We start from the raw sequence: 12990 nt of genomic DNA, 5'->3' as shown, positions 1-12990 counted from the left end.
TACTTCTCTCTATGTTTGTTTTTGTAAATAAGATCCATGCTTTTTTTCCTGAGATTAAATTGTTGTCTTAAACATCCCATCTTATGTGTTAATCCCACACTCTATAGGTTCAAGTTCTTTTTCTAAATAACTTTATTTACATCTACAAAGAATTGTATGTGATATACATTGACCTTAGGTATTCTCTTTGGATAGTAGGATTTATTGGGACAAAATTTGGATCGACATTGATTCATTGATCAATAATTTAAAATATTATTCTTCAAATTGAATTTCATTCATTATTTTTTAGGAATGTGCACATAAATGTTTTCCTTGCTTTCCTTTTAGGTGTTGGAATGCTTAATTGATTTTTTAATCTTTTTTTGTAAGAGATACTATTAAAGAAAAATAATTTTTCCACTCAACTTAGATAACAATATGCCCTAACCTTCTTTATTGAATTTTTTTCCAATATTTCCAAATTCCTTTACGATGTTTCTCCTTGAAAACTGACTCAATTATACGCCCTTATCAATAGCTTGGGTGATAGAGGTTGTTATGTTAAGAGGGCTTGCGTCTTAATTGAGAGTCCGTATCTATCTGATTGAGTTCCAATGCAATCCCTTCCATAATTCCATACACCTTCATTCTTTTGGGTTACTACATATTTTTAGTTAAGTCATTGGCTCTTTTGAATCTCATCGGCTCTTTTTAATCTCTCCGTTTTCATTTTGTAAACATTAAATGTACTAGCTCTATAGAGTTAATTCCCATCCTTTGATAAGATCTTACTCCTCAACTTACTATTTATGACTTCACCATTAAATGTTTCAAATATGTTTCCATACACCACTTAAATGAATTTTCCATTCACATCTCCTTAAAGAATTAGCTGTCAATACTGTAACTTATGAATATGGAAGAAACACATTTGGTGAACTTATTAATATGGAATAAACACATTTGGTGAGTTTGATATATCTAATGTAGAAACTACTCCATTTAACTATTTGAATTTTTAAAAATTCCTAAAAGATTGAGAATGGAAATCGAACAATTAATATTGAAAACGAAAAAATTAATATACACATGCACACTGATGCAAAACATAAACTTAGTCATCACATGATGAAAAATTACACTACGACAACAAATAACAAAAAATATGAACATCCAAAACCATGAAATATCAAAATACTTGTTCATTCACAAAATACACAATCTGGTGTGAGCAAGGTGGTGATAATTTAATTATGTTTTCAAAGAGCATTCAAAGGTCATATTACAAGTCAAGAACCTAACAAAAATTTATGAACATTCAAAACATTAAGATATTAAAATACTTTTTCATTCTCAAAATAAAAAAACTCTGAACAAGGTTGTGATAATTTAACCATGTTTTCAATGTTCATATTACAAGTTTTTTCCCTTTGTCTTAGGATAGCGATCCATTATAGATTAGATTTATCACATTTATAAATTTTATTTAATAATTAAATGTAATTTTATTTAATTGTATTTTATTTATGGTTACATTTTATAAAGAAAAACAAATAAAAATAGTTTATAAATTATGTAGTCTAATTAATAAATGAGATGATATTTTTAAAAATATTTTTTCAAATTAATTTTAATTAAAGTTAGACAAAGATTTTTAAAAACTTAGATTTAAATTATTTATTTTATATAATTTCAATATCTTATAAATTTGTTAAGGTATTAAACTTATTTTATATTAAAAATTACCATCTTTCTTACTTAAATTTATATTGTGAAATACCTAGGAAAAAGACCATTTCACAAAACGCATTATAAAAATATATTTATCTACTAATGTTTTAATATTACAGGGACGGGAAAGATTCTCATTTACAAATGCGCTCTGTGGCCAAATAAGTCGGAAACAAAAGAAATTAGACATTGGCAATGGAACATATCACTGTCTCTTGTGGAAAGAAACATTGTTTTTTCTAAAACCTTACCAATAAAAGAAAACTTGGGAATTTTTACTGAATCATTTAATAGATTGATGACCGTGATTCTTGAGGTCGAGGAGCCTTACATCTCCCATCATTATTTTATTTTATTTATATAATTTTATAAAATTATTATTAAATTATAAGATATTTATTATAGTTTAGATTATTTTATTGAAATTTTATTTATATAATTTTATAAAATTATTATTAAATTATAAAATATTTATTATAGTTTAGATTTTTAATATATTTTTAATGAATTGGTTTTGTGTTGGAGTATGTTTTAAATTTATTTTTGATTGATTAATAAAGGGTTTTTAGGACTCAAGGAAATAAGTTAGTTAACAGCACAACAACTTCCAAATGCTAATGGAAAAATTAGCTTCAATGGTGATCTTACATACAGGTTTGATGAGCTTGAAGGGAGAGATGTCGTAACAACACTCTTTTTGATTGGTTGCCTAGCTTTTCCAATAGCTTTTCCAATATGACATGCATTGAAATACAAATAGTTTCCAAGGCGGAGGAGCGACACAGGGTCGGGCCAGGCCAATAAAATTACAAACTCGATTGAACTGTGCTTAATTTCCATGCTAATGAGGAATGGCTATAACGCAGTATGTTATGTTGTGTAACCAGGAAGGATGAGACCCCTTTGTTTATGTCTTCTGTGAAAAATAGGCATAAGAGTGAGGACCAACTACCAAATACGTGAACAATTTGGATATATGCTATACTGAGCCATTAGGATGGCTTGTACATGTTTTTGTTGCTTTCCCCTTGTGATTGCCATTCAACTTATGTGAGGTGTAAACCATAATATATGATTTCACCGAGGAACTGAAAAACTCAAAAGTACCCCAATAGTTATAGCTCATCTTCAATTTAACTGTCATTATTTTAGAGCAGTGAGGGAGGGCTTGCCCATGGCACCCTCAATGGGAACCTATACTATTTAAATACTATTTAAATTTTTATTATAAGTGTTTTTTTAAATTATTATTATTTTTTTATTTTTTTTTTTAAGTTATTTCATCTCCAAATTTATTGATGTAATATTCTATTTATAATACTAATATAATTTACAATTTTGACTTAGTGGTGTTATTGGGTCGACTCTAACCACTACCACTATAACTTTTAAGTACACTCGAGAAATTTGAACTTAAAACCTCTTGAAACAAAATACCTCATCTTTACTACAACTGCCAATTAAATTAACCCCAAAAAACCAAATTAATGGAATTATTATTTTCAACACAAAAATAAATTTAAATTGTTAACTTTAATATCATATTTTCAAGCTAAACACACTTAATAGTTTGTGAGAGATTTTTCGGCGTAAATCACATGGAAAACCATTTGTCGACGCGTTTCGAACCAACTAGTGTGGTTCATTGTCAGGACAATATGAACCACACTAATTAGTTCGAAACGCGTCGACAAATGATTTTCCATGTGATTTACGCCAAAAAATCTCTCACAAACTTGATACGGATCACAGAAGCCTCAACTCTACACTTAATAGTTATAAAAAATTAATAATAAATGTGATCTTAATAAAAAACGTGAAAACTAAAGTAAGAAATTATGATAATGAAAAATAAAAATAAAAATACAATAAGTTTTATTTTAATTCCAATATAACCTAAGTTATAACGAAAATAAAATTACATTCATTAACATATTTATATAAATTATATTTTAATATAATTCCTATTAAATTATATTAAAATAAAATTATATTTAATGTCTCAGAATGGAAGCTAAGCTTTTATGATTCACGATTAAAACATAAAAATTATGGATAGATCACATTAAAATTTTATGATCGACGCCTTTTGAATATTTAATGAGGTTCATTTCGAAGATCAAGTTGGATATCAATATTAGCAAATTGCATAATTTTAGAGAATAAAAAATATTAAAAAAATATCAAGTGAAAATTACTATTATTATTAATGTTTTTTAGTTAATTAATAAATTAATAATTAAGATAATTCCTAAAGAAATTATAAAATTAATATTAAAGAGATTATAATTTACAAATAAATATTTTTAATATAATAATAAATTAAAATATAATTATTTTATTTAATAAATATTATTAAATAAAAAATAAATTAAGAAAAGAAATTATGAAAAATCTTTACATATAAAAATGAATGAAAGAAGGTTTTGGGAGCGGTAATTGGGTCTCGACATCGCAGCTGGTTATGGACAACATTCTTTCACAGTCTCTGAACAAACAAGCTAAGCCGGAGAAATCATGGCGGGTTAAAGCTGAAAAAAAGGGCAAGAAAAAAGACAAGTACCGTGCTCAGAATGCTGAGGTACAGGCCGCCATGTCAGTGGGAGGAGTGGCCGAGGCCGTGGCCGCTGTAGCGGCTGCAACGGCGCGTTGTCAAGACAATGGGGGACAGTCAAAGACAAGCATGGCCGTGGCATCGGCTGCAGCCCTCGTTGCAGCGCAGTGCATTGAGAAGGCAGTGTCCATGGGAGCTGATCGCCGGCAATTGGCTTCTCTTCTTACTTCTGCTGTTAATGTCAAAACCCCTGGAGATATCGTCACTTTGACAGCCGGAGCAGCCATAGGGTTCAGTCAGCACGTTGCTGTGGATCCGCGGTTCAGCGCGAGGAAAGATGGGAATCTGGTGACGTTCGAGATGTGCCGAAGCATCTTGAACACGCTCACATGGAGATTCGATGTTAAATGGGGGAAAATGGAGTTTGCAGACAAAGTGTTTGAGAAAAGTCCTGAACGAAACGCTATTGATTGGAAGGCATCGCTTTCTGGTTCTGTGAAGAATGGGAGAGTGGACGATGCACTGGAGTTGTTTTGGGCAAAGACTGAAAGAAATGTGGTCTCATGGACTACCATGAATACAGGACATGCGCAGAAGGACTGTATGGACAAGGCACTTCTGGCCGGAGGCAAGCAGCGAATCTGCTCCTCATTCTCGCCAGACTTGCTTGCAGAGGTTCCTCTTTTGACTCAGCCAGATCTGTTGGAAGATTCTCAGGAATTTCAAATCCAAGTCAAACTACTAGGAAAGACAAGGATGCATTGGGTTCGAGCAACAGATCTAGTCCAGGATCTACTGCAAAAACTGGAATGCCAGCTGGGGATCCCCTCCTCCCTCATCAGATTGTTATATAAGGGTAAGCAACTATTGAATCCCCTACCTCTCTCTTTTTACAGCATTCATAAGGACGCCTCCATCGAGGCTTCTTTTCGTTTAAGAGGTGGTTCCTTTGGGCAAACCTCCTCTGCCCCTTTTTTCTCTTACAAAGATGCAGCTAGCAAAGACGCTGTCCAACCTCAGTCTTCTTCGAAAACAGCCCATCCAAACGGGGCTCCAAAGCCTTTTTTGGTAGATAAATCAGAGGAAATTCCCTCCCTCAATTTCACTCATCCTGAGATTGAAAATCGTTTACAGATTTTCGAAGAATCGACACTCATCTGCAGATTTAATGGGCTTTGGCCTCGCACAGCAGATCTTTACCAATGGATCCACTCCACTTGGACCAAAAAAAGCAAGATTTACTTATGTTCAAAAGGATTCTTCATTGTGGTTTTTGACTCAAATGAAGATTACCAGAAGGCCTTAATGAAAGGCCCTTGGTTCTGGGGTGCGGCTGGGCTCTTTCTCACCCCCTGGTTTCCAGATTTTGACCCTTCTACAGCAGTCATCACCAAGCTTCCCATTTGGGTCAGGCTCCCGAATCTTCCAGCTCATCTATGGCATGCATCTGTTTTCATAGCCATTGGAGAATCTTTGGGACGGTTCCTGGCTGTAGACAGCTCAAGAAAGGAAAATGGTCTTTACACCTACGGCAGACTTTGTGCAGAAATAGACATCAGTAAAGGACTACCGGATCAGATTAATCTCAAGATTGGAGATTTCCATTGGACTCAAACCTTAGATTACGAGAACACAGCCTTCAGATGCCGCCATTGCCATCAAACGGGGCACCTCCAAAATACATGTTCTCAGTTCCTCCAAAAAAAGAAGAATCTAAATCGCAAACCCAAATCCAAGCGCTGGAATCCTTGTGAGCCTCCCCGCTCAATGTACGATCTAGATTTCTCTAGCTCGGGGGAGGAGGAAACTGAAGATGTTTTGCAGAATGATGAGGCCACAGTAGCAGATGTGAAGAATGATGTGATTCCGATGGACACTCCCTCGGGTGATCCAGCAGCATCCTCTGACCCACAGCTTTCTCAGAAACGTACTCATTTGTCTTCTTCCTCAGATTCTGACAAGGAGATTCTGCCGCCAAGGCAGAATAGTCTTCAGATTGTCATGGCTCAGCCAAACTCCACTGGGTGGGTCAAAGTAAACAAGAAAAAAGGCAAAAAATGTCGTGTGGCTGGAAATGACTCCTCGGGGTAGTTCTCTGAGCTGAGTTCTTTCTTTTTGTTCTCCTTTGTCTACTTAGTCCTTTCATGGAATGTCTCTTAGCGCGAGGTGGTTAGCCTTTCACCGATGGCTCCCTTGCTTTTCTGCTTCGCTTGCTTGCAAGCTCCCTTACTTTTCTGCTTCGCTTGCTTGCAAGCTTGATTGTACTATACTTTTCTTTTCTTAATAGAATTAGTCTTTATAGAGAAAAAAAAAAAATGAATGAAAGAAGAATAATATAATTATATAATAGAAAAATATGAAAAAGATAAAATATAATAAGAATGTTAAAAGGAAGAAGATATTATTAATACGAAGAAGTCAAAATGTTTTTTTTTTTTTCTAGTTAAGACTAACCTAAGTACCCACGGGGGATTTGAACTGGTCACCTATCGCAAGGAGTGCCTTAACAGGGCACCCATTCACCGTCAATCCAAAACCCCATGGGCTCGAAGTCAAAATGTTATTATTATTATTAATTTTTTTTAGTCAATTAATAAATAAATAATTAAAATAATTCATAAGAAATTATAAAACTAACATTGAAGAAATTATAATTTATAATTAAATATTTTTAATATAATAATAAATTAAAATATAACTATTTTACTTAATAAATATTATTAAATAAAAAATAAATTAGGAAAGGAAATTACCAAAAATCTTTACATATAAAAATGAAATGAAAGAAGAATAATAGAATTATATAATAGAAAAATATGAGAAGGATAAAATCTAATAAGAAAGTTAAAGGATGAAGATATTATTAACATGAAGAAGTCAAAATGGTAGATTAAGATGATACAAAATTACTTTAAAAAATCGAATGGAAAGTATAATCAAGTAACGAAAAGAACTCAAAAAGGACACAAATAAAAGACGAAAAAGAAATTATGAAGAAAAACCTAAGAATAAAGGGATGGGATCCACGAATTGTTGATCTTCCACCTATCATCTTTATTTAGTGTATTATACTTTTTCCCGATTTCAATGACTTCTCCGTAATTTCCGGTGATGAAAATGATCCATCTTAGCGAGGACCTTGGAATCTTCTAAATAAATGTGGTGTTTTGTCTTATCAACATGTTCAGCTAAAGCAAAGGACCGAATCCTATAATGCCTCAGGTCAACTGTGTGCTCTTGAATCATCTAGTTTATGGAACGAATAGTGTCTCCAAATTAGAGGGTCCCACAAGAACTTCGAATTAGATAAACACGTTTCATGTTTTTAGGCTCAGCGCGTTCTTTGACTGATCTTATTTTTTTTACTTGTAATACTCATGAAACACTGACAATAAATATCTAAATTGAATTTATGTAAATAAGATTTGTATTTGAAAGAGCGGGGCAAGGATTTGTGTCAATCATGAAGATGAATGATTTATGATATGTACAAGTGAGATTTCACAATGTACTCTATAAGTGTAGGTGTGGTCGGAAGGACAGGTAATGTACTCTATAAATGTAGGTGTGGTCGGAAGGACAGGTACAAATTTTCCGTTAGAGAAGCTTTATTGTTTCGTAAGGTCAGTTCCTGCTAATTCTTAGTTTTAATTCCTAAGAAACTGCATATGTTTTCCTTTGTAGATTATAGGTTTATATCGCTCTATAACTCTGTACAAAATGATATCAAAGCTTATTGTTAATATGTTGAAAAGTACATTATCTATGCACATTTTGCTAGAACAGTTTGGCTTCTTTGAGGGGAGGCAGATACAAGATGTTGTCGCGATCACTTAGGAATGCTTACACCCATAAAGGTGAGGAAGAAAAGTGCATGCATGATGAAGATCTATTTGAACAAAACCTATGAGAACATTGACTAAGAGTCCTTGAGGTTGATCCTCCGTAAGAACAGGATTGATCAACAAAATACTGGGTTTATTATGGCTTGTGTCTCATTTGCAAATTTTGTAGTTATCATTAATGGCCTTTCGTTGTAATTATTTAAGGAATCTAGGGGTTTGAGACAAGGTTGCACATTGTCCCGCCTCCTCTTCATGCTGGTTATTGATGGTGTAAGTAGGAAGATGGAAAATTTCAGGCATTGGGGTCTCGTAAAGAGACACAGATTAAGAAGGCTTATCAATATTTGAAGCTTGATGTTTGTAGATGATCTGCTTTTTGGTGGTGAGTCAAATATTGAATAATGGTCTCATATGCCTTTTATCCTCACTTCCTTTGGGGACGCATATCGCCTCTTCATGAATAAATGTAAATCAAAGTTGACCACGGATAACAGGGAGGACAGTGTGAAGAAAGATATATATTGCATATTGGAGGTATCCTCCATTCATATTGATGAAGGCTTTGTACATCTTGGATTCAAATTAAAGCCAAACCACTATGGCAACTCAAATTGGGAGTGGTTGTTAGGTAAGTCAATAAAAAATTGATGTTGTGGTCAAATAGACGGCTTTCCATTGTCGGGAGGTTGTGCATATCGGTCTCCCGGATGCACTTATTTATTTTTCCGATGGATATTACTCACAAAATTGATGTCATTATGGCAAGATTTCTATGGTCTGGTCGTAATCAGTTCGGGAAAATTAATCTGCTTTGTATGTCAACAATTGCTGCAATGGTTGAGGCAGGTGGATGGGGCATCCTAGATACTAAAACCTTTAACAGGGCTTTGATTATAAAGAGTCTTTCGAGAGGGCTATATGGTAATAACGTATGGTCAAAATTCATCAAAGGGAAATACTTGAATTAGCATGATTATGAAGTATAGATTAAGGAGAGCGGTTCAAAATAGTAGCTTTTCTCTCATATGGCGCAGTATGCTGAAAAACAATAATTGGATTTTTGGGGCCTATGATGGGATGCTGGGTATGGTTCACGAAATGAGATGGGACTAAACACCATCAAAGGATTCAAGGGAAACTACTCATTATATGTTCCTTTTCTTCGTCATCTACATGAAAGAGGTATTTATTTGTTAACCATACTTCCATTGTTCAAGATTATTTTACTATTTTTCATTCTTTGCTAAGGGTGGATGAGATAGGTTTAATAGGATATTTAGCGGTGGAATGGAAAAATTACATCTCTCAGTTATGTACCTCCGGTATCACAATTTCCGAGCAAGTGGATAAGTTGATATGGGATGGTCAGATAAAAAAGGGTCAGATTGTGGCTAAGGAGATTTATTATATATTGTTTTTGACATTGGATTCACTAGTTTACAGGTTATGGTTCCAAAAATCTTGGCCTTGGGAGATCCCACAGGGATTAAAGTGTTTTTGTTGGTTTTCCCCACCCAACCTAATTCTTAGTTGGGATAAGGATAATCTTTTGCATAGGGTGTTCATTGGCCTTGGCTTATGCTCTTTGTGTATGAATTATGCAGACTAAGTGATAAATTTATTCCTCAATTGTCCCTTTGCTACAACTATATGGAGTGGAGTTTTACATTCTCTTTGCATAGCATCACTTTGGGTAAAGAGTTTGTTGGAGAATTGTCTTAAACATTGGTTTGGGACGAATAATGAACATTGTTCTTTTCCCTTTTACATTATATGGGGCATATGGAGAAGCAAGAACTGTAATATTTTCAAGTAGAAAGAGGTTGATGCTAGAAGCTTCTTGATCAAGATAGTGGAATATTATTTAGAGATTGGACCTTAGACGAAGATACAGAAAAGAGAATGATCAACAAAAGGGATATATCGAAGAAATTTCCAGTGAGTTTCTTTGATGGCGCATGTTCACAAAGGTTGTGCGGTTGTGGTGCATACATTGTCATAAAACCGGGTAGATATGATGGTGCATGTTCACAAAGGTTGTGAGGTTGTGGTGCATACATTGTCATAAAACTAGGTAGATACTATCATTCCTGGTGGGAAGGAGGAATAGGTTCAAATAGATCAGCGAAAATCATTTCAGCTTGGGGCATTCTCATCTACGCCAAATGGTTGGGTATTGATGATTTAGAGGTGTATGGGGATTCAAAAGGAACCATTGATTGGGTCAATGGTCATTCATATTTTCAGCCACATATGCTATCAAATTGGATGTGTCACATTCATTCCCTAAGAAGTTTTTCCAACATATATCTTTCAGACACTCAATGGTCATTCATATTTTCAGCCACATATGCTATCAAATTGGATGTGTCACATTCATTCCCTAAGAAGTTTTTCCAACATATATCTTTCAGACACATCTACAAAGAGAAGAATCAGATTGCAGACATTTTGTCCAAGCTATGAATACCAAAGGTGCTGGGTGTAATCTATTTTGCTACTTTTGTCCTAGATTCTTTGTTCAATGTAGAAAGCATTAATATCATATATGAGCTATTGGTCATCTCTTTTTGTTTTTTTGTGGATATTGATGGTTTTATGGATCAGCTATTTGTGACTTACATTCTTAGCAGATTCCTAGTAAGATAAAAGATCATGTAAGAAGCATTGCTGGAATATTTTGTTGACACATCATGATGTTTGAGATAGGAAAATGACCAGTATGAAAAACAAGAGAATCGAGGTTTTTGTTTCTCATTTGAGCCCTCCGTGGATCAAATAGTCTGCACAGAAAAGAAACTATTTTGTGTGTACTCTCTTTTTTAAATAAAAAGAAATCATTTTTTTCTCCTGAAAAATAAAGGTGCTGCTAGATTTTCAGTTGGTGCTCGGATAATTTAATTTCGATGTCGAACTAATTGTTTGGAGGCTTCTTTGGTGTTAATTTTTCAGTTAGTGTTGGATAATTTACTATGCAAAATCAAACTACCTGGTTACCTCGGAGTAAATAGTTCTGCAGTTCCAAAAAATCCTAATCTCTTGGAACATATCAAATATCTATGGCAAAAATTCTATAAGCTTATAACAGAACTTGATAGCAAAGACTTTTGCGAGTGAAATGTAAAATCACGGCCAATAATCTGTTTTCAGTTATTCAAAATTATGTAAGATACGATGCGAGTACCATCACGGGACTTAGTGATCATGACACGGACAACTAATAAAACTTTAAAGTTATATCTACCACGCCATACAATGCGTAATGTCTGAATAAGATGGAAGCATTTAAACCATGAAATGTGGCGCGATGAAATACTTTTGTTAATAGCAGTAATTTACAACGCTTTCTCAGGGGGAATGAAACATGCAGGCTTTAAAGCGTCTCGGAAAGGAGAGATGTATCTGACAATTTAGCAAGAATTTTGATATTGATCAACAGCTTATTCTTAAATCTCCATATTCTTTTACGGTAAATTCTTAAAACAGAGTCACGTGGTTTCATTTTTAGATTGGACTCCTTTAGCCATCGTCATGTCTTTAACGAAAGTATTCAAGTTCAGAAAAGAAGATCCTCCGGGGAGGACGGCCTTCGTTGCAGACTCCTTGTTTCTGAGAACGTTGTCTCTCAACTACTTCCCTTCCGCTGTTCTCATCATTCTCCTCATAACGTCCTCCACCTCTTCTTTCATGACCACCTTCTGTTCATCTACTTCCACATCCTCAAAAGCCAGGCCGATTTTCCATATTTCCTTGGCGAATCTGCAGTTGAGGAATTGATCGGCAAAATATGGGAATCCCACTACGGGAACTCCCAAGCCCATTGCCTCCAAGGTAGAGTTCCATCCGCTGTGTGTGAGAAACAATCCCACTGAGGCATGGGCAAGTACTTTCCACTGTGGCACCCACCTCACAAACAGGGCCCGCTCCTTCGTTCGTTCTTCAAAGCCCTCAGGTAAAATCGCAACCTGGCCTTCTGCGATATCCAACCGAAGAACCCACAAGAAAGGTTGTCCGCTGCCTTCGAGCCCTAGTGCCAACTGCTCTAGCTGTTGCTGAGATTTCACAGCGATGCTGCCAAAGGAAACGTATATAACTGATCCCGGTCGTTGCATATCAAGCCATGTCAGGCAGCTCTCTTCCTCCTCCCAGAGACTGCCGAACGAATCCCTTCCCTGTAAAAAATTGGGAAGAAAAAGAGGTCCAATGGCCAAAGCTGGACAGCCATTCAAAGAGAGTGCTGTTACTGCCTCCCTCCCTTCGAGCTCCTCGAACGTGTTCACTAATACGTAGTCGCCATTGCTTTGCTTCTGCGATTCATAAAGAGCAGCATAAAAGGTAATGTTCATCGGATCCTCAGCACTACATCGGAACATCATGTCGGTTGGCTTCAATGGTGGGATGTTGCCCGGAAGACAGGTGATGAGGTTTTCTTTATTTTTGCTTTCCGACACTGAAGGAGTTACAAACAAATTACAGTCATTTTAATGAATATATTTATACAAAAGCACTCAGGATCTATAAGAGGAATGTAAAAGGAAACAAAATATGAACTAGTCTTTTTTCTGTCATCCTCAATTTCTTATTAGGCTAAGAGGCTCATCACTATATATATTTATATAAAATCCGTCCGAAACTCTAAATTGGGAGCACACAATATGTGATCAACCCGAGACATGATAATAAAAATGTCAGTGTTTTTCGAACTGCGATGCAATATAATCGAATTTTCTTCGCTGCTGTAGGGTGATTAAAGCCAACTCAATTACGTGTTAGAACTTAGAAGAAGCAACAAGTACATGGAGAGATCGTCGATTGCAAAGTTTCAAACTAGGGAAGAAAGGTTGACTTATTGGAAGTCAAGATTACTTAACAATAGTT

The 12990-nt window shown here is 35.0% G+C and overlaps 1 pseudogene; it reads right to left on the bottom strand.

The window, feature by feature from the left end:
- Window positions 1–11496: 11496 nt before the first annotated feature.
- The window catches only part of LOC149189264 ((R)-mandelonitrile beta-glucosyltransferase-like), a 157566-nt pseudogene continuing 156072 nt past the window's right edge, over window positions 11497–12990 (bottom strand).

This window comes from Pinus tabuliformis, chromosome 3_1, assembly GCF_031772625.1.
Source record: "Pinus tabuliformis cultivar Carrire ecotype Pingquan chromosome 3_1, CPIR1, whole genome shotgun sequence".
Classification (NCBI taxonomy): Eukaryota; Viridiplantae; Streptophyta; class Pinopsida; order Pinales; family Pinaceae; genus Pinus; species Pinus tabuliformis.
The sequence above is the reverse complement of the archived record's forward strand: the minus strand, read 5'-3'. Positions and strand labels throughout refer to the sequence as shown.